Raw genomic sequence first — 22,327 nt, forward strand, 5'->3', positions numbered from 1 at the left:
GCCCCAATTCAGCAGGAAGTAGCTAAAGAGTGATCTAAACCCATGTCCCAACAGCAGTTGGTCTTTCCTGTTCAGAGGGGGGAATTAGGGAATGTATTAACGTCTCTTCCTGGGTCCACAAGGGGTGTGGTTTCAAAGGCAAGAACTTCCCAATGATATGCCTGACCTGCTTTCTTTCACATCTCCATCTGGGATCCTAGAGTTCTTTGTCTAACTTTCCCCATGCACAGGAAGGCAGACTGCCCAGGTGAGCTCCCTTTGTTTAGAAAGCCCACAAAAAGCTGTAGGAGGACTGTGGCCTGAACAGCCAATCGGATGTCAAAATCAAAGATCAACCACTCCAACAGAAGTTTGAAGGAACTCCTCTCATGGGACAAGAACTTGAATGGGGCGGGAGTAACTTCCAGATTAAAAGACCCCTTGCCCCTTACCTGTGTGGATTTCCCTCTCTGGGATCCCCTCCAACAACAGTATAGGAGCTGGCTTTCTCTCTTTCCCTATTTCTCTTTGTCTCTCTCTGCTTAATAAATCCCTTTCCTGCAAAACTCTTTGGCTCTGATATTTACTTGAACAATATCACTGCCGCCAGGGTCTCCTACTCATTCTTGGGTCAGTGAGAGCCCAACAACCTGGAAACAAACATATAATATTGGGGAACAGTGAGTGCCTCCCATCCCCTGGTTATAATCCGTAGTGTGGTGCAGTTCTAAACAAACTCGAAGGTGTTTTAGGAGACTTGAATCTTTTTTTTTATGCTAAATTATTTCCTTACCCTACTCAACTGGCTAAAGACAAAAGAAGCCCACCCAGTTCCTATATTGCTAGTGGAACAGAAAACATGGGAAAGCATGGCCTTATCAAAATATAAGGATACTGGAAGTCAAGGCCTTCTTCCCAAAAGGAAAGCTCGTAGTAGGCCATCACCTCTGGAAAGAAAATATGCAAGTGGCACTGGTGCCCACCTAAGGTCAGAGACCTCTGACACACTAAGATTGTACCCCAAAGGGGGATATTTTGGGGGAATCCTCTGGATCTAAACCTCTGTAAGGGGATGCCCTTGGCAAAGGTTCTGGTGTCTAGTATAAGCCCTCCTTAGAATTTTCTTTCTGAGTTGCAATACTGTTTGGCCCCAATATTATTTGGAATCTGGAGTTTATTGTTGAATGGGAAAGTGGGATGGCATTGTGTGTATTAGGGTTTTGTGCTGCTGTTTTAAGCAGGGGGCCTGGTTAACATGTGATGCTCTCTGTCGGTGCTGTTTGGCCCCAGTGTTCACTGAACTCTGGGGAGGTTTGACCTTTAAAAATCAAACTGCCATGAAAACTGCTTTACCAAAAATTTTGGTTTACAGCCGTCACTGGAATATTTATTAGGACCAACAAAATAAAATCAGTGAGCTTTTATTGCTATCTCATGGCTAGGGTTCCAAGGCATTGGATCTTCATTTATGTGTGTGTGTATATATATACACAGATGTGTTTATTTGCATGTACACTTATTGTTATATGTTGTATCTACCCAGTTGGCTTGTAAGTAAGAGTGCTCATAAATTAGGTAAAAAGTCTAAGCAATTTTCAAATTTACATAACAAGTATAACTTGACTAAACAAGCTGGCTTTACAGTTATTAGTAAAATAAAATTAGAAATGCCTTCAGAATTATCAGCTTACATTTTTGTGTAAATTTTATGTTCGTCTTTGCCAGATATTTTGAGATGTCAGTGTTTGGCATAGAAGGTTATAAAACTATAAACCTAGCCCCCCTAGACTTATCTTGGTTTGAGTGCTCCATTTTTTCTTTTAAATGAGAGTAATTTAATGTTAGCAAAATCTTCTGAGTTACTGGCAAAAATACCTATGTATTTAACTTTGAGACTCTTACTTAGTTTTATGTGAGCACCTGGTATTCACTGGCTATTGAAAACATGGTTAACAAGGAAACAACCAACTTTAAATGATAATGTCTAATATGTCAGTTTACAGAAGTAATCTAGATAAATTGTTAAAAGTTAATGAATTGAGTATGGTGTAAGGGATAAACATTTTAGGTAAACTTTTTGTGTAAATTAAAACCTTAAAATTATTTTTGATGAACATTTAATATCTTGGTCATTTCAAATTAAGAAAGAGTTGTGATATGGGGAAATGTTTCAAAAAATTGTGAAATTGTTCTTATCTATAAGTGTCCATATCTGATAATTCAGGATTTCTTGCTTTTTAGGGTTTCACTAAGGTATTAGGTTACTAAGGATAAGATAATAAAATACTCTTTAGAACCTGACAGAGAATTGAAGACATTTGGCTACCTAACATTTTCATAGTTAAACCTCTTAGTTCTGATTAAAGTAAAATAAGTATTATTGTAAAGAAATGCATTGGCAGTTGGGCAATTTTTTTTAATAGCATGAAGTTGGATTTAGCATGGAGCCAAATTTTACATAAATGCTTGCATTGCTTTACACTATGTTTATTGTTTTGCGTGGATAGTGTCAGAAGCACTTATTGGTCATATGCCTAAAGTGAGCTTCTTGATTGCACAGGATGCATGAAGTTATTGGTGAACTTAAGAATACTGAATTGTGTATCAGAAATAAAATACTATGTGGGATTTTGGGGCCCTGGGTAACACTGTAGCCTCCAGGGTAGATTAAGTAAGAAAAGTTTAAGGTTGATTTCCTGTTTGTTTTGCTTCTAATTTTAATTCATTTGCTGTTTATTCTTTTCTAGCTTTGCTTGTGTATGCATGTGTAAAACCACATACATATGTATATTAAATATTTATTAATATAGTAATACAATACACATTAATATATTAATATTAATATATTTAATTACCATAATATAGATTATAAATATAGATTATTTTATATATATATTAGTTTCTAGTGGAAGGCCTTTGTTTCTGTGAATAGTTGTTTCTTATGCATTTCTAGCAAGTCATCATTTGTTTCATGTGTCTGGAATTCCTAGGCTACCTTTGTCAGGCCCACAGAAATTGATGGAGCATGCCAGCTTTTTAACCTTAAACTAACTGTTTGGATTTTAGGCTTCCTGATATTGTAAGTGTGTTGAGTACACTTTAATAAACAGAATTTGAGTCATATTTCTCTCTCTGCCTTATTTCTACCAAATTTGTAAACTATTTGTGAATATTCTTAATTCATGGCAAGGTGTTTATTTACATACAGTAAAGCAGGAATGGCTCAGGGAGAGAGAACCCATAAACCTAGCATGCTGGCAAAAGGGCAAAAATTTCTTACCAGTCAGACTCTGGCCTCTCTCTGTGCCAACTGTTAAATGAATAGTAAAAGTTTTTATTCTCTGTAAAGTTTTAATTAATAAAAATTCTGAGGCTAGTCTTAAGCTGTAGTGAGTCTGATGTGTTTTATGTGTCTTTCTGTATTGCTCTGTCATAAAGAGGGGTACCTTAGGATAAAATGTGTGCCTAGGACCCCAGGCTTATTGTTCAAGATGGCTCAGCAAATTGGTCAGTCATGTCCTTGGGAACTTGACCTTGTAATCATGTGGCCATGCTTTCTCTTTTCACAATGGTGGCCTGGCTTTAAGGTTCAATTTCTGGCCCAGGGAACGAGTCCTTTGTCTTCTGTGTATTTATATGTGTTGTCTGTGTAATATAACAGAGTTTAATTAATTGGTTTAATAAGAGCTTAAATCAAATATTTTGTCAGAAATATAAAAAGTGTAAGACCTCTTATTTATTTCATATGACTTAAGTAATCTTTGGGAAATAAAAAACAGTTTTAAAGATTATTGGTAAAATGCACATATCTTCAAAATGTAAACATGTGGTCTAAATTATGTTCAAATATTAGGTTTGCTAAATGCTTTAAGGTCATAAACTGCTTTTTTGGATCTTGAAAATGGTTTGCCTTGCCCACTTTACAAGGCCTAAAAATATGTGGAGCTGGCCACACCCCTAGCTATGTTGGAAACAGTCAAACCTTATCAGTACCTACTACATAATTAACATAACTTACCAGGGTTTACATTAAAATTGCTAAGAGTCACCGTTATAACATGTCATTGAGACTACTAGAAACAATTTTACAGGCAAAGTGTGTAAGAAAAGTGAAATGTGTTTTTGGTAAAGGATTATAAGAAGAAATGGGAATTTAAATATTTAAAACCCTTTAACATATTTAATAGGCTTCCCAAAATTGAATTTCAGCTTTAAAATGGTCTTTTATCTCTTTGACATGTTTAGTTACATGGGAAGCATTGTCAAAATAAAAAAAAAGTTTAATCATCTTCAGGTTATATTTTAGTAAATACTATTAATAAATGTTCCAATATTGTATGGAATTTCTAAAATTCTAATATGTATAAGTATATGCTATCAATCATAATTATGATTACATTGTGAAATATAATAAATTCTAAAATTTCTCTACAAAAAATCAGTATGTTAGTATGTTCAGTTCTCCTATTCTTTGTTCTCCATTTTAAAGTATAACTTCCTTATTCTATTTGTCCTCTTGCCCCTACTTTCAGTAAACAACCTACCTGCCAGCTCTTATCAGTAGCTCACATCTGTTCTCCTGGTTACCTGCTCTGTCCTGACTCACCCTTGGTCACCTGCTTTGACCTGAGTTGTCTTTAGTTACCTGTTCTGTAACTGTCTTTCCCACCTAAACTGCTTACCCCACGCCACTCTGGCTTGTACCCTTGCTCTCTCCAAAATAGCCAATTGGAATTAGCTTAGACTGTGCAGCTGAACCCTAGCCAATAGGGGAACAATACAGCAGTAGGGGCTACCTGAGTCAGGGATAAGAACCCCTTACCCTCCCCTGTTCTGGTGTGCTCCCTGCTCCATCCATGAGACACAAGCTTATATAGAAGTAAAAATTGCCTTGCTGAGAAAAGTTATGTTCAAGTGCTATTTATTTTTGTGGCACTGAAAACTTTGCTTCTAACAATGTCAAGTTCTTGTAAACCATAGAACCAAATTTCCTTGTATAAAGCTACTAAACCAAGTAGAACCAAAAACTCCTGAAACTGATAAGCAACTTCAGCAAAGTCTCAGGATATAAAAACAAACATTTCTGACAGCATATGTAGACACCACCTGAAGTTCCCATTAAATCTTTTAACCAAATTCATTTATTCTCACAGAGAACATCAAGCTTCAGATGATCATGCAACAAAGGTTCCAGGAAGTTCCAGGTAAAGACATCACCCCTGGCCATTAAGAAGCTACCCTGCCTCCACTAGACAGAGCAGGGTGAGAGTTCCATAATCCCCAATAGGTAGGGACTACATCCCAAGCTAGCATGAAGCAGTTACAGAAGAAAGACCATCAGTCCCTCCACCTCCCATAAAGATTTATGGGGATCACACCTTTCAGGGGGAAATGAGGTAGGAGAATAGGGTCTGGAGGCAGGAAACATAAGGTCAATTCATGCTGGCTTTTGAGAACTAAATCAAATGGAAACACTTCAGCTATGACAGGTAATACCCTATTTACGTAGGGCATAAAACGAGTAAATAACTTTGTAGTGTTACTTCATCCTTTTCATTTACATAAAGCATATCCCAAATAACCAATGGAAACCTCTAGAGGGTATTTAAACCCTAGAAATTTCTGTAATGGGGCTCTTGAACCCCGATGCTCGAGCCCACTCCCACCCTGTGGAGTGTAATTTCATTTTCAATAAATCTGTTTTTATTGTTCCCTTCTTTCTTTGATTTGTTTGTGCATTTTGTCCAATTCATTTATCAAGATGCTAAAAACCTGGGCACCCTTCACTGTTAACACAGGGAATGGGCCATCCTCACTGCTGTGCACTGTGGCTAAGAGAGCCTCCTGGGGCTGAGGACCCAGCTAGGTCATCACACCCACTGCTGTCAAAAACAGGGGAACCAGGCAAACTGCCCACAACCCTGAATGAAAGCTCCTTGGCTGAGGCCTCCATTAGTGTCACCCAGATCATGGCAACCACCAAGCTTTCAAGCCATGGCTTCCTGTACGGGACATGCCAGGTGTCCTGGCTGGCCAGCTCATGCTAGTGCCTATCTCTGGGGCTTCCATAGCCTGACCCAGCCACAGGCCCCACTTCCCTTGGGCCTCCAGAGAGCTTGGATCCATCCAGGCACTGGCCCTAGTCCTGCCAGTGCCAAACCACTGCACTCCCAAACCACTTCTCCCCAGGCAAGCACAGGCAAGGGTGTGTGGGATTGCCAAACAATTCCCCTTGATGGCAGTGTTGCTCCAGAAATGTCCACCTGCCCTTCCCCCAGGTCCACTCCCTCTGCCCCTTGCTGAGGAAAAAATGCCAATCACGCTCCAAATATGGTCACTCATCATCTTGTCCATTTTGGGCCACCTGTGGGACCCTGACCTGAGGAGATTGGCCTTGCGGGGGGGGGGGTCCTCTTAGCCTGCCTTCCTGACAAACAGGGAAGCGGGCCCCTTGAATTGCCCTAGGGATGGACCCAACCTAAACAGATCCCTAACTATGCGTTTAGCATGGGAGGATGGTGGAGCCCTCAGGGAAGAGAAGATTGAGCACACAGTAGAATCAGAGCCCAGCCCCTGCTCTCCAGGAGACATTTGCACTTGGACATTCTCATGGGTCACTGCAAGGTCAGCTTGACCAGGAGGTCAAAGGCGAACAGCATCCCACTGTCCCATGGTGGGGGTGGGTCTCAAACTTCAGGTGAACATACAATTTTGGGATATGCTACTACAGTTTTGAATAAACATGATGGTCACCAGAGTCACTAGCCTGGGCTTCCTGTGCCTTTCAGCTCAGGCTCCCTGGCTGGTTGTCTCTTCCTGGTGCCTGTGCTAGGAAGTTCCAAAGTTCGAGCTGTTCCCAGGAGATGCTTTATATATACATATTGGAGTGTGGTACTACTGTGTGTCCCCCCACAGTTTGGCCTAGTACTTTGTATTCCATTTCCAATACACCATAGTGAGGTTTGATAGGGAAGGGTGGGGGTGGTGAGGTGAGTCAGTGTGGGAGAAAAGTAGAAAGTGGGGGGAAGATGAAAGTGGGGAAGAGGAGTGACTGGTTTGGGAAGGAGTTTCCTTTAGATGGGAGTATTTTACCAGAAATGTTAACATGCCCTTTGGTGCCATCCACTCAGTTACCTCTTCCTCCATCATTTGCCACTGAAAAAAATGCCAACTAGCATTAAAGTTATTGTCACTAAGTGACTCCTAACTCTCACAGTTTGTCCTCTCCAGTGTGCAGGCCATCTTTCTGGTAGAATGGTCTTTAGCTTCCTGTCAGAGAAATATACATTTCCCCCCATCATGTAACACTAGGAATGGATCCAAACATATCTACCCATGGCTCTATCTTTAACACTGGATCTGGTCAAGACTATAGGAAATGTCTTTAGTCTGGGAGCACAGTTGAAGTCAAATCTACTTAGGACCAGTGGGAACATTCTGTCTTGGGCATTCTCACTGTAATATAATTTAACCTTGAGGTCTCAGTCAGCTAGATACAAACAGTGGCAGCCCTGAGGCATCAGGACTGGCATGAAATGTGATGAGAAACTGCCATCCCAAGACAACAGGGCCTGAGGACCCAACTTATGACAGTCCTACTTTTAGGTCAGCTAGATATAAGATCTCAGAATACTTGGCACATGAAAACTTTGTTCAAACCTCTGCACTAAAGGATTTACCAAATCTAGAATGTCTTCTAGCAGTGTCCCTAGGATGGCCCAGCTCTACTTATGTTTACCACAGAATTCTCAATGTTGAGAAAAAAAATGTAGTTTTTTTTAGCTAACACATACTTGATGATATTTAAACTTCCTTTCTTTATTTTTATATTTATTGCACTTTAGGTTTTGGGGTACATGTGCAGAACATGCAAGATAGTTGCATAGGTACACACGTGGCAGTGTGATTTGCTGCCTTCCTCCCCTTCACCCACATCTGGCATTTCTCCCCATGCTATCCCTCCCCAGCTCCCCCCCACCGCTGTCCCTCCCCTATTCCCCCCAATAGACCCCAGTGTGTAGTGCTCCCCTCCCTGTGTCCATGTGTTCTCATTGTTCATCACCCACCTATGAGTGAGAATATGCAGTATTTCATTTTCTGTAAATTTCCTTTCTTAGAGCACTCCTGAAAAGAGTTTACACTTTTCTAAAAAGAGATCTTTGGGTCAATGATGAAATCAAGACAGATTTTTTAAAAATTGAAATCAGGAGATAGCCTCATGGCAGACAGGGGGCAGGACTAGATTGGAGCTCCAGACAGAGTAGCATGCAGGGGCTTGCATTGTGAATTTTAGCTCCAGATAGACTGCAGGAACAAACCAGCAATCCCAAGAGGATCCACAGACCCTCCAAAGGGGGCAAAGTGAACCTGCAGGACCTGGGAGACACGGCAAATACTGTGAGTACCCCAACTGCTTAAGTGGGAAAGGGAGACCCTCCTCTCCCAAACATACACCCCCCACTGGAGAAGCCGAATGTCTGTTTGCAGGAGAAGTTTCTGACTTTACCTGGAGCTGAGTCAAGTTAGAGAGACAAGTGAAATGCAAGGGTAGAGGAAGAAGCAGAGAGGCCCTGGGAACTCACTGGGTCCCCAAGCAGCCCATACCTGCTTGGCACCACAGGGATCCATTGGGAGGGTGGCCAGAGTAGCAGAGGGTAAATCTCTACAGGGAGAAGTAATTCCCTAGCTGAACTTTGTAACAATTTAAATGGGAGGAGAAGCTTCCTGGCCAGAACTCAGGGAGGGTATGAACTGGGCTTGCAGACTTCACAGGAGTGGGGAAGAACTTTTCTTTTCCAGCTGGGAAGCAGATAGCCTTGAGCAAGTTTTCAAGCCCAACTTGCCCTCCACCTGGAAACAGACTCAGGGCTGTTTGGTGGTGGTGGTGGTGGGGGCGGCACACAGTGGGAGTGATTCTGGCCCTACAGTTTGTGTAGGAGTTGGGTGTGGCCTGTGACTGCTTGGTTTTCCCCACTTTCCTGACAACCTGCATGACTCAGCAGAGGCAGCCATATTCCTCCTAGGTACACAACTCCAATGATGTGAGAATCTTACCCCCATCTCCCACTGCAGCTGCAGCAAGACCCATCCAAGGAGACTATGAGCTCAGACATATCTAGCCCCACCTCCATTTGATGGTCCTTCCCTATCCACCCTGGTAGTGAAAGACAAAGGGCATATAATCCTGGGAGTTCTAGGGCCCTGCCCACCACCAGTCCCTCTCCACACTACTATAGCTGATGATTTCTGGAAAGCACCACTTCCTGGCAGGAGGTCAACCAGCATAAAAATAGAGCATTAAACCACCAAAGCTAAGGACCCTCATGGAGTTCATTGCACCCTCCACGACCTCCAATGGAACAGGCACCGGTATCCATGGCTGAGAGACCCATAGCCAGTTCACATCACAGGACTCTGCAGACAACCTCCAGGACCAGCCTGGAGTTAGGTAGACTAACTGGGTGGCTAGACCCAGAAGAGAGACAACGATCACTGCAGTTTGGCTCATAGGAAGTCATATGCATAGGAGAAGGAGGAGAGTAATACATCAAGGGAACACCCCATGGAACAAAAGAATCTGAACAATGACTTCAGCCCTAGATCTTCATTCTGACAGAGCCTCCCCAAATGAGAAAGAACCAGAAAACCAACCCTGGTAATATGGCAAAATCAGGCTCTTCAACATCCCTGAAAAATCACACTAGTTTCCCAGCAATGGATCCAACCCAAGAAGAAATCCCTGATTTAGCTGAAAATGAATTCAGAAGTTAGTTATTAAGCTAATCAGGGAGGGACCAGAGAAAGTTGAAGCCCATTACAAGGAAATAAAAAAATCATACAAGAAGTGAGGGGAGAAATATTCATGAAAATAGATGGCTTAAAGAAAAAACAATAAAAAACACAGGAAACTTCAGGCACAGTTTTAGAAATCTGAAATGCTCTGGAAAGTCTCAGTAATATAATTAAACAAGTAAAAGTAAGAAATTCAGAGCTCCAAGACAAGGTCTTTGAATTAACTCTATTCAACAAAGACAAAGTAAAAAGAATAATAAAATATCTAAAAAGTCTCCAAGAAGTCTGGGATTGTGTTAAAAAACCAAAACTAAGAATAATTAGCATACCTGAGGAAGAAGAGAATTCTAAAAGCCTGGAAAACGTATTTTGGGAAATAATAGAGGAAAACTTCCCTAACCTTGCTAGAGACCTAGATATCCAAATATAAGAAGCACAAAAAACACCAGGGAAATTCATCACAAAAAGATCTTTGCCTAGGCACATTTTCATCAGGTTATCCAAAGTTAAGATGAAAGTAAGAATTGCAAGAGTTGTGAGATAGAAGCACCAAGAAACCTATCAAGGAAAACTTGTCAGATTAACAGCAGACTTCTCAGCAGAAACCCTACAAGCTAGAAGAGATCTGGGCCCTATCTTCAGCCTACTCAAACAATTATCAGCCAAGAATTTTGTATCCAGAGAAACTAAGCATCACATATGAAGAAAAGATACGGTTGTTTTCAGAAAAACAAATGCTGAGTGAAAGAACTCACCATTACCAAACCACCACTACAAGAACTGCTCAAAAGGGCTCTATATCTTGAAATAAATCCTGGAAACACATCAAAACAGAACCTCTTTCAAGAATAAATCATGCAGGACCTATAAAACAAACAAACAAAAAACCCAAGTTGAAACAGTCATTTGCTATGTCATTTTTCTTTACCTTGAAGAACATAAACTGCTGTTTCAGTTCTATAAATCAGCAAGATATTATTTATGGCATAAAATATTCTGTTGAAATGTGCTGTAACATGGGAAAATGTAAATGTTTTTCATGGTTTCTATCAATGTGAAATAAAATTTAATTCTGATTTTTCTGTAAAAAAAAAGCAAAAACAAAAAACCAAAAGCACTAACGTATACAGACAACAAAAAGCATGATGAAAGCATGGTACCTCATATTTTAATAATAACATTGAATGCAAATAGCCTAAATGCTCCACTTAAAGTATACAGAGCTGCAGAATGGGTAAAAACTCACCAACCAACTATCTTCTGCCTTCAAGAGACTCATTTAACATATAAGGACTCACATAAAGTGGTGGAAAAAGGCATTTCATGCAAATGGACATCAAAAGTGAGTAGGGGTAACTATTCTTATATTAGACAAAATATATCTTATATTAGTTCAAATCAAGAAGAATTAGATACTCTGAAACTTTAAAGCAACAGTGGTTAAAAGAGATAAAGAGGGATAGTATATAATGGTAAAAGGCTTTGTCCAGAAAAATATCACAACCCTATACATATATGCAGCTAAAACTAGAGCTCCCAAATTTATACAACAGTTACTAATAGACCTAAGAAATGAGACAGATAGCAACAAAATAATAGCGGGGGACTTCAATACTCCACTGACAGCACTAGACAGGTCATCAAAACAGAAAGTCAACAAAGAAACAATGGATTTAAACTATACCTTGGAACAAATGGACTTAACAGCTATATACAGAACATTTCCTCCAACAACCAAAAAATACACATTCTATTCAACTGGGCATGTAACTTTTTCCAAGATAGATGATATGATAGGTCATAAAACAAGCCTCAATAAACTTAAAAGAATTGAAATTATATCAAGCACTCTCTCAGACCACTGTGGAATAAAACTGGTAATCAACTCCAAAAGGAACCTTCAAAAGAATGCAGTTAGATGAAAATTAAATAGCCTGCTCCTGAATGAGCATTGGGTCAAAAATGAAATCAAGACGAAAATTTAAAAATTCTTCAAAATGAATGACAATAATGACACAATCTATCAAACCCTCTGAAATACAGCAAAGGCGGTAATAAGAGGAAGGTTTATAGCCATAAACACCTACTTCAAAAAGTCTGAAGGAGCACAAATAGACAACCTAAGCTCACACTTCAAGCAACTAGAGAGACAGTAACAAACCAAACCCAAACCCAGCAGAAGAAAGGAAATAACCAAGATCAGAGCGGAACTAAATAAAATAGAAACAAAAAAAAAATTACAAAAGATCAATGAAGCAAAAAGCTGGTTCTCTGAGAAGATAAATAAAATTGATAGACAATTAGCAAGGTAAACCAAGAAAAGAAGAGAGGAAATCCAAATAACCTCACTAATAAGCAAAAACAGGAGATATTACAACTGACACCACTGAAATACAAAAAATCATTCAAGGCTACTATGAACATCTTTATGCACATAAACTATAACACCTAGAAGAGACTGATACATTTCTGGAAAAATACAACTCTCCTAGCTCAAATCAAGAAGAATTAGATACTCTGAACAGATCAGTAACAAGCAGTGAGATTAAAATGGTAATTAAAAAATTACTGGGCTGGGCATGGTGGCTCATGCCTGTAATCCCAGGACTCTGGAAGGCTGAGGCGGGCAGATCACGAGGTCAGGAGTTCAAGACCAGCCTGACCAACATGGAGAAACCCCATCTCGACTAAAAACACAAAAAATTAGCCGGGCATGGTGGTGCATCCCTGTAATCCCAGCTACTCAGAAGGCTGAGTCAGGAGAATTGCTTGAACCCAGCAGGCAAAGGTTACAATGAACTGAAATTGTACCACTGCTCTCCAGGCTGAGTGACAGAGCGAGACTCTGTCTCAAAAGGAAAAAAAAAACTACCAACCAAAAAAGTCCAGTCCAGGACTAGACGAATTCACAGCAGAATTCTACCAGACATTCAAAGAAGAATTGGTACCAATCCTTTTGACACTGTTCCACAAGATAAAGAAGGAACCAGAAATCTTCCCTAATTCATTCTATGAAGCCAGCATCCCCCTAATACCAAAACTAGAAAAGGACACAACCAAAAAAGAAAACTACAGAGTGATATCCTTAATAAACAAACATGGATGCCAAAATCCTTAACAAAATACTAGCTAACCAAATCCAACAATATAACAAAAACATAATCTACCCCAATCAAGTGGGTTTCATACCAGGGATACAGGCATGGTTTAACATACACAAGTCAATAAATGTAATACAACACATAAACAGAATTAAAAACAAAAATCACATGGTCATCCCAATAAATGCAAAAAAAGCATTAGAAATCCAGCATCCTTTATGATTAAAACTCTCAGCGAAATCAGCATACAAAGGACATACCTTAATGTAATAAAAGCCATTTATGACAAACCCACAGCCAACAAAATACTGAATGGGGAAAAGTTGAAAGCATTCCCTCTCAGAACTGGAACAAGACAAAGATGACTACTCTCACCACTTCTTTTGAACATAGTATGGAAGTCCTATGAGCAATCAGATAAGAGAAATAAATAAAGGATATCCAAAATGGTAAAGAGGAAGTCAAATTGTCATTGTTTGCTAATGATATGATTGTTTAACTTGAAAACCCTAAAGACTCCTCTAGGAAGCACCTAGAATTGATAAAAGAATTCAGCAAAGTTTCTGGATACAAGATTAATGTACAGAAATCAGTAGCTCTTCGTTATACCAACAGCCACCAAGCAGAGAATCAAATCAAGAACTCAACTTTTTTTGCAATAGCTGCAAAATAAATAAATAAATAAATAAAATACTTAGAAATATACCTAACAGAGGAGTCAAAAGACCTCTACGAGACTACAAAACACTGCTGAAAATCATAGATGACACACAAAAAAAGGAAACACATCTCATGCTCATGGATGAATAGAATCAATATTGTAAAAATGACCATACTGCCAAAAGCAATCTGCAAATTCAATGCAATCTTCATCAGAACATTACCATCATTCTTCACAGAATTAGAAAAAAAAAATCCTAAAATTCATATGGAATCAAAAAGAGCCCACATAGCCAAAGCAAGACAGCCAAAAGAACGAATCTGGAGGCATCATACTACCTGATTTCAAACAAAACTATAAGGCCATAGTCACCAAAACAGTGTGGTACTGGTCTAAAAATAGGTAAATAGACCAATGGAACAGAATAGAGAACACAGAAATAAACTCAAATACTTACAGCAAACTGATCTGTGACAAAGCAAACAAAAACAGTAGAGAAAGGACACACTTTTCAACAAATGGTGCTGGGATAATTGGCTAGCCACATGTAGGGGAATAAAATTGGATCCTCATCTCTCACTTTATCCAATAATCAACTCAAGATGGATTAAGAACTTAAACCTAAGACCTGAAACTATAAAAATTCTAGATGATAACATTGGAAAAACCCTTCTAGACATTGGCTTATGCAAGGATTTCATGACCAAGAACCCAAAAGCAAATTCAATAAAAACAAAGATAAATAGCTGGTACCTAATTAAACTAAAGAACTTTTGCACAGCAGAAGGAACAGTCAGCAGAGTATACACACAAAACAACGGAGTGGAAGAAAATCTTCACAATCTGTACATGTGACAAAGGACTAATATCCATAATCTACAATGAACTTAGTAAGAAAAAAACAAAAAAACAAACAATTCCATCAAAAAGTCAGCTAAGGACATGAATAGACAATTCTCAAAAGATATACAAATGGCCAATAAACATATGAAAAATGCTCAACATCACTAATGATAAGGGAAATGCAAATCAAAACCACAATGCAATCCCACCTTACTCTTGCAAGAATGGCCATAATATAAAATCAAAAAAACAGTAGATGTTGGCATGGATGCAGTAAACAGGAAATACTTCTACACTGCTGGTGGGAATATAAACTAGTACAGCCACTAAGGAAAGCAGTGTGGAGATTCCTTAAAGAACTAAAAGTAGAACTACCATTTGATCCAGCCATCCCACTACTAGGTATCTACTCAGAGGAAAAAAAAGTCATTATTCGAAAATGATACTTGCATACTTGCACATGCATGTTTATAGCAGCACAATTCAAAATTGCAAATTTGTGGAACCAAACCAAATGCTCACCAGTCAACGAGTGGATAAGAAACTGTGGTGTATATAATGGAATACTATGCAGCCATAAAAAGGAATGAATTAACAGCATTTGCAGTGAGCTAGATGAGATTGGAGACTATTATTCTGAGTGAAGTAACTCAAGAATGGAAAACCAAACATCATATGTTTTCACTGATATGTGGGAGCCAAGCTATGAGGATACAAAGGCATAAGAATGATACAGTGGTCTTTGGGAAATTGGGGGGAAGAGTGGGAGGGAGGTGAGGGATAAAAGATTACAAATATGGTGCAGTGTACACTGCTCGGGTGATGGGTACACCAAAATCTCACAAATCACCACTAAAGAACTTATGTAAACAAATATGACCTGTACCCCAATAACTTATGGAAAAATTAGAAAAATGCTCAGTTGCAAATATATATAATATATAAAAATATAAACACATATACACTGAAAAAATTGAAATCAATGCAAATCAAAGCAAATACACACACACACACACACACACACACACACACTTAAAAATTTGAAATCAATGAAAATGGAGGCACGAAATAACCAACCTCCTGGGATACAGCCCAAACACTTATGATTCAATGTACCTATCACCCTGGTGGCCAACAAAAAAATCCCTGCACACTCTGCCTAGTGGTGAGCTGCATAAATCAGGAATCCAGGCACACAGAGTCATTCATGGTTCAGCCAGGGCCAAAGACTGCTTGCATAAGGTTTTCCACATGCTGTTGTATTCTGCAGCTGAACTGCCACAGTTCCTGCATCTCCCATGAGCCTAGAAAAGGGGAACGACCCCACTAGACAGCCTGGTGTCTGCCTTCAAAGCCAGAGACCACGACCTGGCAGCTCTGGCTCTAGCATTGTTATCCCTGAGCGCGCGTGTGTGTGTATGTGTGTGTGTGTGTGTGTCTGGCTTTAGCATTGTGTTTCTACTGTGTGAGTGTATGTGCACCCACGCACATGCATCACTGAATGCCAAGGGTCCTCTGAGCATCCTTTTCTGTAGAGCCAGGTCTCAGAATGTGTAACAGTGCATGTTCAACTCCCCTTCCCCCAACAGAGATAAATATTAAGAGTCCACAGAGAAAAACATATAAGAATCTTAAAATATACAAAAATATCTTTTAGCTACTCATAAGGGAAATGAAAGCAAAAACTAACCCGTTGTATAATTTTTCACATATTATCCATTTCCACCCATGACCTGTATTCTTCTGAGGAACCTGTATTATCTGCCTCAGTATCAGTAACAAGAAACACAAAGCACAAACAAGAGGGAACACACACACACACACTCAACATCTTCATCTAGAAATATCCAATATAACTGTGACAATTGTGCCTTCTTTCCTTTTGGACTTTTTTTGGTCTTCATATAATTTGTTGAACTTATATTTTGTATTATTACCACTGGCTGTTGTAATTTTTGATACTTGAAATTATTTCTTTAAAAACCTTCATTCTTTCTTAATAATCATGGCCGTTTCAGATTCTCCCATTTCATAGAACTGAAAAAAGATGAAAATGTCAGCGAGCCCCTGAAAATCTGGGAGCTTGTCCTTCCATGTCTTTAAATGCGTGAAAAGGGAGCTGTATTGCTTGCTTTTAGGTCAAAATTTCATTGGAGGAAATGTCCTCTCTGTAGGGGTCCATTCAGGGGAGACCAGCACCTGTGAGCAGGGCGGCCACATGGTTTAACCACCACTCAGTCCCAAAGGACAGAACACGTGTACCCTCCTTCCATCACGTAGGTGGGGGGAATCTGAGTGGTGCGAAAGAATCCCTGGACGCACCCTTCTCCTCCTGCTTGCCCCCTACTCTGGCCACAGAGAAACGCTTCTAGGCCAACGGACAAGGAAGGCCAGAGGGACTCTGCTAGGAGGCTCTCCCTACAATTGCCATAACTAAAAACTTAGGGATGAAAATTCAGTGGTCCAAATCTCAAGACCCCGACCAGCCCACGCGGTTCCCGACTCGGCCCTCTGGGACTCCCAGATACCCGCGGGATGCTTGAGCCGGTCGTGCTGCAGCCACCATTGCTCAAGGTCGCGCCCGTTCTGGCTGCTCACATGATGGAGGGTGGGGAAGGTCCTCTGCACTAGAAAGGCCGCGCGGGACGCAAACCCGGCCCTATCTTCCCCAGCGTCAGGGAAAGGAAAGGCAAAGAAAGGAAAGACGAAGGAAGGAGACCTACCTGGCTGAGGCCGGGCACCAGCGGGAAAAGTCCGACTACCTCTGATATGCGCGCTGGGGACGGCTGGACCCCAATGCGCCTGGTGTGGTAAATCGACTCCCGCGATGCCACGGGGTAGGCTGCCATCCCTGTCCCCATCATCAGAGTCTCCTGTTTCCCGGAGGGGGTGGGGGCTGAAGGTCAGAGGAAGGGGAGGTGTTGGGAATCCAGGTTGTGTGGGGTCGGCTCCGCCCAGGGGAGGAGTGGGACAGTCCCAGATGCTTGAAGGGGCGGAAGAGGTGGGCTCGGGAAAGTCAGGTGGGAAATCTTTCGCCTCGGCTAGTTGCTCGGTAGAATCTTTTTCCTTTAGCGTAAGGTTCTTTGTTGCTAGAGGGCAAACGATGATTGAGACAGAACAATAAAATGGAATATTTACAGTTCAATATTCGCAAAACAATTTAGACTTAAAAGAAATTTAAATATGTGTACTTTCAAACAGTAAGTTTGTATCATTTATATTGCCTGAGTTTATTAAAACCCGTAATTGCTCCTGCCCCAGGTGTGGGGGAATGAGTAAGAGAAAAGGTCTGGGAGTACCTGCCTAGCAGGTGGTCTTGGGATGGGTGAATGGGGCTGAGAGTGTGAGGATCAGTTGGTGGGGAATAAAATGTCTGGTTCCCAAGACTGGACACTGCCGGTGCCGTCACTTCCTGAATTTTGTCTGTAACTGCTAGGGGTCCAGTGCTGCTTCTGCGGCCTTCCAGGGGACGCTGCTAATTGGCGACCACGCTGCCTAGGTGGGTGACGAAATGCTATGTTCGAAAGAGTGACAGCGACTCGAAGGTTTCCCCTGCCTGCCTGATATCTTTATCTTTTGAAAAAAGGGAACACTGTTCTCTTGCAAAATAATATTCGCAGAATGAAGACACCTGCAGTGTATAAAGATAAACGAAGACAACGCCTGATTACACCACTCAGAGAAGAAGACTGTTAAACTGGGGCTTAGGTCCTAACAGCGCCTGATTTCTTAAGTGGGAGGGAGGGATGCAAATAAAGATCCTTTTAAAATAATAGTCTGGTGAACTCCCAAGGGAAGCATACAGGCTATTCGGTTGCCAAACCTTGATTGTGAAGATATTTTTGTGGACTTATTTAATTTCTATTAATAATGTAGTCTTTGATGTACTTTTATTATTATTTTTTGTTTCACAAACCCAATGTTTTAGGACTTGATGGATTTTTAAGCAATTTTTTTGAGAAAATTTTTAAGCAATTTTTTGCTCCACAAATAAAGAAATGCATCAAGTGAGAACCGAAGTCACTGCTGCCCAGGTCCACTCCCCAGTATACCCACCTTAAAAGAAATACTTTAAACAGAAATCCAAGGCATCTGCACCAACCTGTGGAGAGTACAACTGAACTTTTACCGCCTCCAACTCCTCAGAATTTCCTGCCTCCATTTTATTCCCCACCAACTGACATTCACACTCTCAGCCCCCCAACCCCATCCCAATTCCCTGCAAGACCACCTGCTGGGCAGATAGTCCCAGACCTTTTCTCTTCTACCCTTGCGGTTTGGGCAGAAGTGGGTGGGAGTTACCTGGAGGTGGGGGAGGAGAATAAATGGGCCTAGGTGAGACTGCTTTTGTCACACAGACGCCTTCAGCTAGTTAGAGGCGAGTTGGGGGAGGGGTTAGGACCCTGCCACAACTCCACGTTGTAGAAAATGGAAAGCAAAAAGAGCGTCCCTCTCCTCCCCAGGTGGAATTACCCGAAAAAGAACTGGGCTATGAATTTCAGCTGTTCCTCCCTAGATACTTCCCTGTTTTTCTCCTCCTTTAAAGTAGGAATAGCCATTGCCTCACACAGAGAATAAAGTCATAGCCTTTTTTCTGTCTACATTATCTGGACCCACACAGATTCAATAAGCAGTAATTGTGCCAGGAAAACAATGTCCACAGAGGCTAAATGGCTTTGCCAAGGTGAACTGGAGTGTTATGGGATGAATCCAAACATGCCAGGTTGCAAATCCTTTGTTCTCTTCATGCAAATAGCCAAGAAGCTCCATAAAGGATGCTCAATATCATTCATTTAGGCAAATACAAAGCAAACTCACAAGGAGATACACTTCCCACTTACTAGGATAGCTAGAATAAAAACAAAATTGAAAATAACAGTGTGATGAAGATATAGAGAAATTGAAACTCATACACTGCTGGTGGGAAAGTAAAATTATGTAGATATTATGGAAAGCCATTTGGCACTTCCACAAAAAGTTAAAACAGAATTACCACACATTCCAGCAATTCCACTGCTAAGTTTGTACCCTAGATAACTGAAAACAGATATTTAAACAAAAGTTATGCATGAATGTTTGTGGCAGCATTATCCATAAAACCTAAAAGGAGAAACAACCCAAATGCCCATGAACTGGTGAATGTTTAAACGAATGTACTATATCCATACCATGAATTACTGTTTAGCATAACATGGAATGAAGCACAAATACATGATACCACATGGATTTAACCTTGAAAATATTATAATACATTAAAGAAACCAGACACAAAAATGCACATTGCATGACTCCATTTGTATGAAATGGCCAGAATAGGCAAATCTATACAGAGACAAAGTGGATTAGTAGTTGCCAGGGGCTGGGGAAGGCAGAGTAAGAAATGATTGCTAATAGAAATGGAGCTTTAATTTTAGAAAAATTCCTAAATTTGGTTGTGGCAATAGATACACAATTTTGTGAATATACTAAAAAGCAATGACTTGTATACTTTTAAGTGGTGAATTACATGGCATGTGAATTGTATGTCAATAATAAAATGTAAACCAGCACATAGATTTAATACAATTTAGGTATTTTCTTGCCAAGGCAAGAAAATAAATAAATAAATAAATAAATTCCAAATAAAATTTTCTTTTCCAAATCTTCTGCCAGAACAAAGAGAATATGGGAGCCCATTGAACTCATTTCTATAAAGTATCCTCTCAAGGTGTTCAGTTAGTGTTCAACCAGAGAAGCAGAACCAGTTACACACACACACACACTTATATATGTATATACATATGTGTGTGTGTATGTCTATATATGTGGGTATATATATGATGATGGAGTAGATTAAAAGAAATTATCTTACCCAATCAATTGTGGAGGCCGGCTAGACAGCCCAAGGTCCACAGGGCGTGAAGTTCAGGGAGGGAAGATCATAAGAAGGTGGAACTTCTCAAACATGAACTGAAGAAATTGAAACAATGTTCAGGGAAAAGGCAAAGAAATTGCAGACTTAGTCGCTACTTCATGCCAACCATGTGACTCAGCAAATCAGCAACCAGAAAGTGAGTGTGAAGATCCACAAACATACAAATATTTACAATTTTTCTTCCTTTCTGATGCTTGGAGTCTCTGCTCTCAGAGAGGCCTTGAGCCTTCTTTGAAAGAGCTTCCATCTGATTACTCCATGGCCTCCTAAGATAATCTTTCTTTTGACTTACTCAACAGAAACTGATTAGTGACTATAATTACAACTGCAAAATACCTTCACAGCAGCACCTGGATTAACATTTGATTGAATAATTGGGAGAAAGTGTGTTTATGCTGTAAAATGACTACCTCCTTCCTTTGCTCCAATTCTCATGAGATTATCCCCCTTGTAACACAGAGCAGAAATTCTTCCCAAAACTTATCTTTCACCATTTTGATAATTATTATTATACTAGGTATGGAGTGATATTTTATTGTGGTTTTAATTTGCATTTCCCAATGATGAATGATATGTTATTAAACATTTTTCAATTTATCTGTTGAACATTTGTATATTTTACTTAGATAACTGTTTATTCAGGTCCTTCACTTATTTTTTCATTAATTGTTTTCTTGCTATTGATTTGTTTCAGTTCTTTATACATTTTGAATATTAACCTCTTACCAAATGTATGGAAATATGTCATCCTATTCTGTAGGTGGTCTCTTCACTCTGTTTCTTGTTTTATTCTTTCCTGTGCAAAAGCTTTTTAATTTGATGTAATCACATTTGCCTATTTTTGCTTTACTTTCCTGTGCTATTGGAGTACTATCCAAGAAATTGCTGCCCAAAGAATGTCATGAAGGCATTCCTCTGTGTTTTCTTCTAGAGGTTTTACAATTTCAGGTCTTACTTTTAAGCCTTTAATTCACTTTGAATTGAATTGTGATTATGGTGTGAGATTTTGGTCTAATTTCATTCTTCTACATGTGGATATCAGTTTTTTCAACAACATTTATTAAAGTGATTGTTCTTTTCTCATTGTGTGTTCTTGGCTACTTTGTTAAAAATCATTTTTTAAATAAATGTGTGGATTTATTTCTGGGCTCCCTCCTCTATTTTATTGGTTTAAATTTCTGTTTTTATGCTAGTAACATGACGTTTTAAAAATTCTTTAATAAACATTTAATTGATACACAATAATTGTACATATTTTGGTACATGTGATATTTTGATACAAGTGTATGATAGGTAATGATCGAATCAGGGTAATTGGCATATCCATCACCTCAAACAGTTGTAACTTCTTTGTGTTGGAAACATTCAAATTTCTCTTTTCTTGCTATTTTGAAATATACAATACATTGTTCTCAAATATAGTCATCTTACTGTGCTATAGAACAATAGAACTTACTCCTATGTAACTGTCATTTTGTACCCACTAAGCAACGTCTACCTATTTTTCCCTATCCTGACCCTTCCCAGCCTGGTATCACTGTTCTATTCTCTCCCACATATGAGTTCTCACATATACTTTTTGACTTTCAGTACATATTTTACTTAACATAAATATCCTTCAGGCACACTGATGTTGTAATAAATGACAGCATTTCATTCTTTTTTTATGGCTAAATAACATTCCCCTGCATATATATATATATACCAACATTTTCTTTATCCATTCATCTGTTGATGGACACAGGTTGACTCCATATCTTGGTTACTGTGAATAGTGCTACAATAAATATGGGAGTGCAGGTATCTCTTCAACATGCTGATTTCCTTTTCTTTTAATATATATCTAGTATATATATTGCTGAATCCCTGGATTATATAGTACATCTATTTTTAGATTTTTTCCATATATATGACTTTATTTATCTGAAAATGTTGAGTACAGGGTTATCTGGAGACAAAGTAGGTTGCTGGTTGCATCTGGGAGAAGGTGGGGAATAGATGAGTGATAGCTAAGCAGTATAGACTTTCTTTCTGAGG

At 39.6% G+C, this 22,327-nt stretch overlaps 2 long non-coding RNA genes across 2 annotated transcripts in view; one reads left to right on the forward strand and one right to left on the reverse strand.

The window, feature by feature from the left end:
- LOC118150673 (uncharacterized) overlaps positions 1-17,281 on the reverse strand; it is a 169,331-nt gene extending 152,050 nt beyond the window's left edge. Inside the window, exon 1 of the long non-coding RNA XR_013531678.1 lies at positions 17,100-17,281. This is a non-coding gene — a long non-coding RNA (uncharacterized LOC118150673). The remainder of the gene's footprint in view (positions 1-17,099) is intronic.
- On the forward strand, positions 16,923-21,431 carry LOC144581148 (uncharacterized). Its single transcript, XR_013531679.1, has 2 exons — positions 16,923-17,213; positions 17,813-21,431. It is a non-coding gene; the product is annotated as an uncharacterized LOC144581148 (long non-coding RNA).
- Positions 21,432-22,327: the final 896 nt, after the last annotated feature.

The sequence above is a fragment of the Callithrix jacchus genome, chromosome X (assembly GCF_049354715.1).
Source record: "Callithrix jacchus isolate 240 chromosome X, calJac240_pri, whole genome shotgun sequence".
NCBI lineage: Eukaryota > Metazoa > Chordata > Mammalia > Primates > Cebidae > Callithrix > Callithrix jacchus.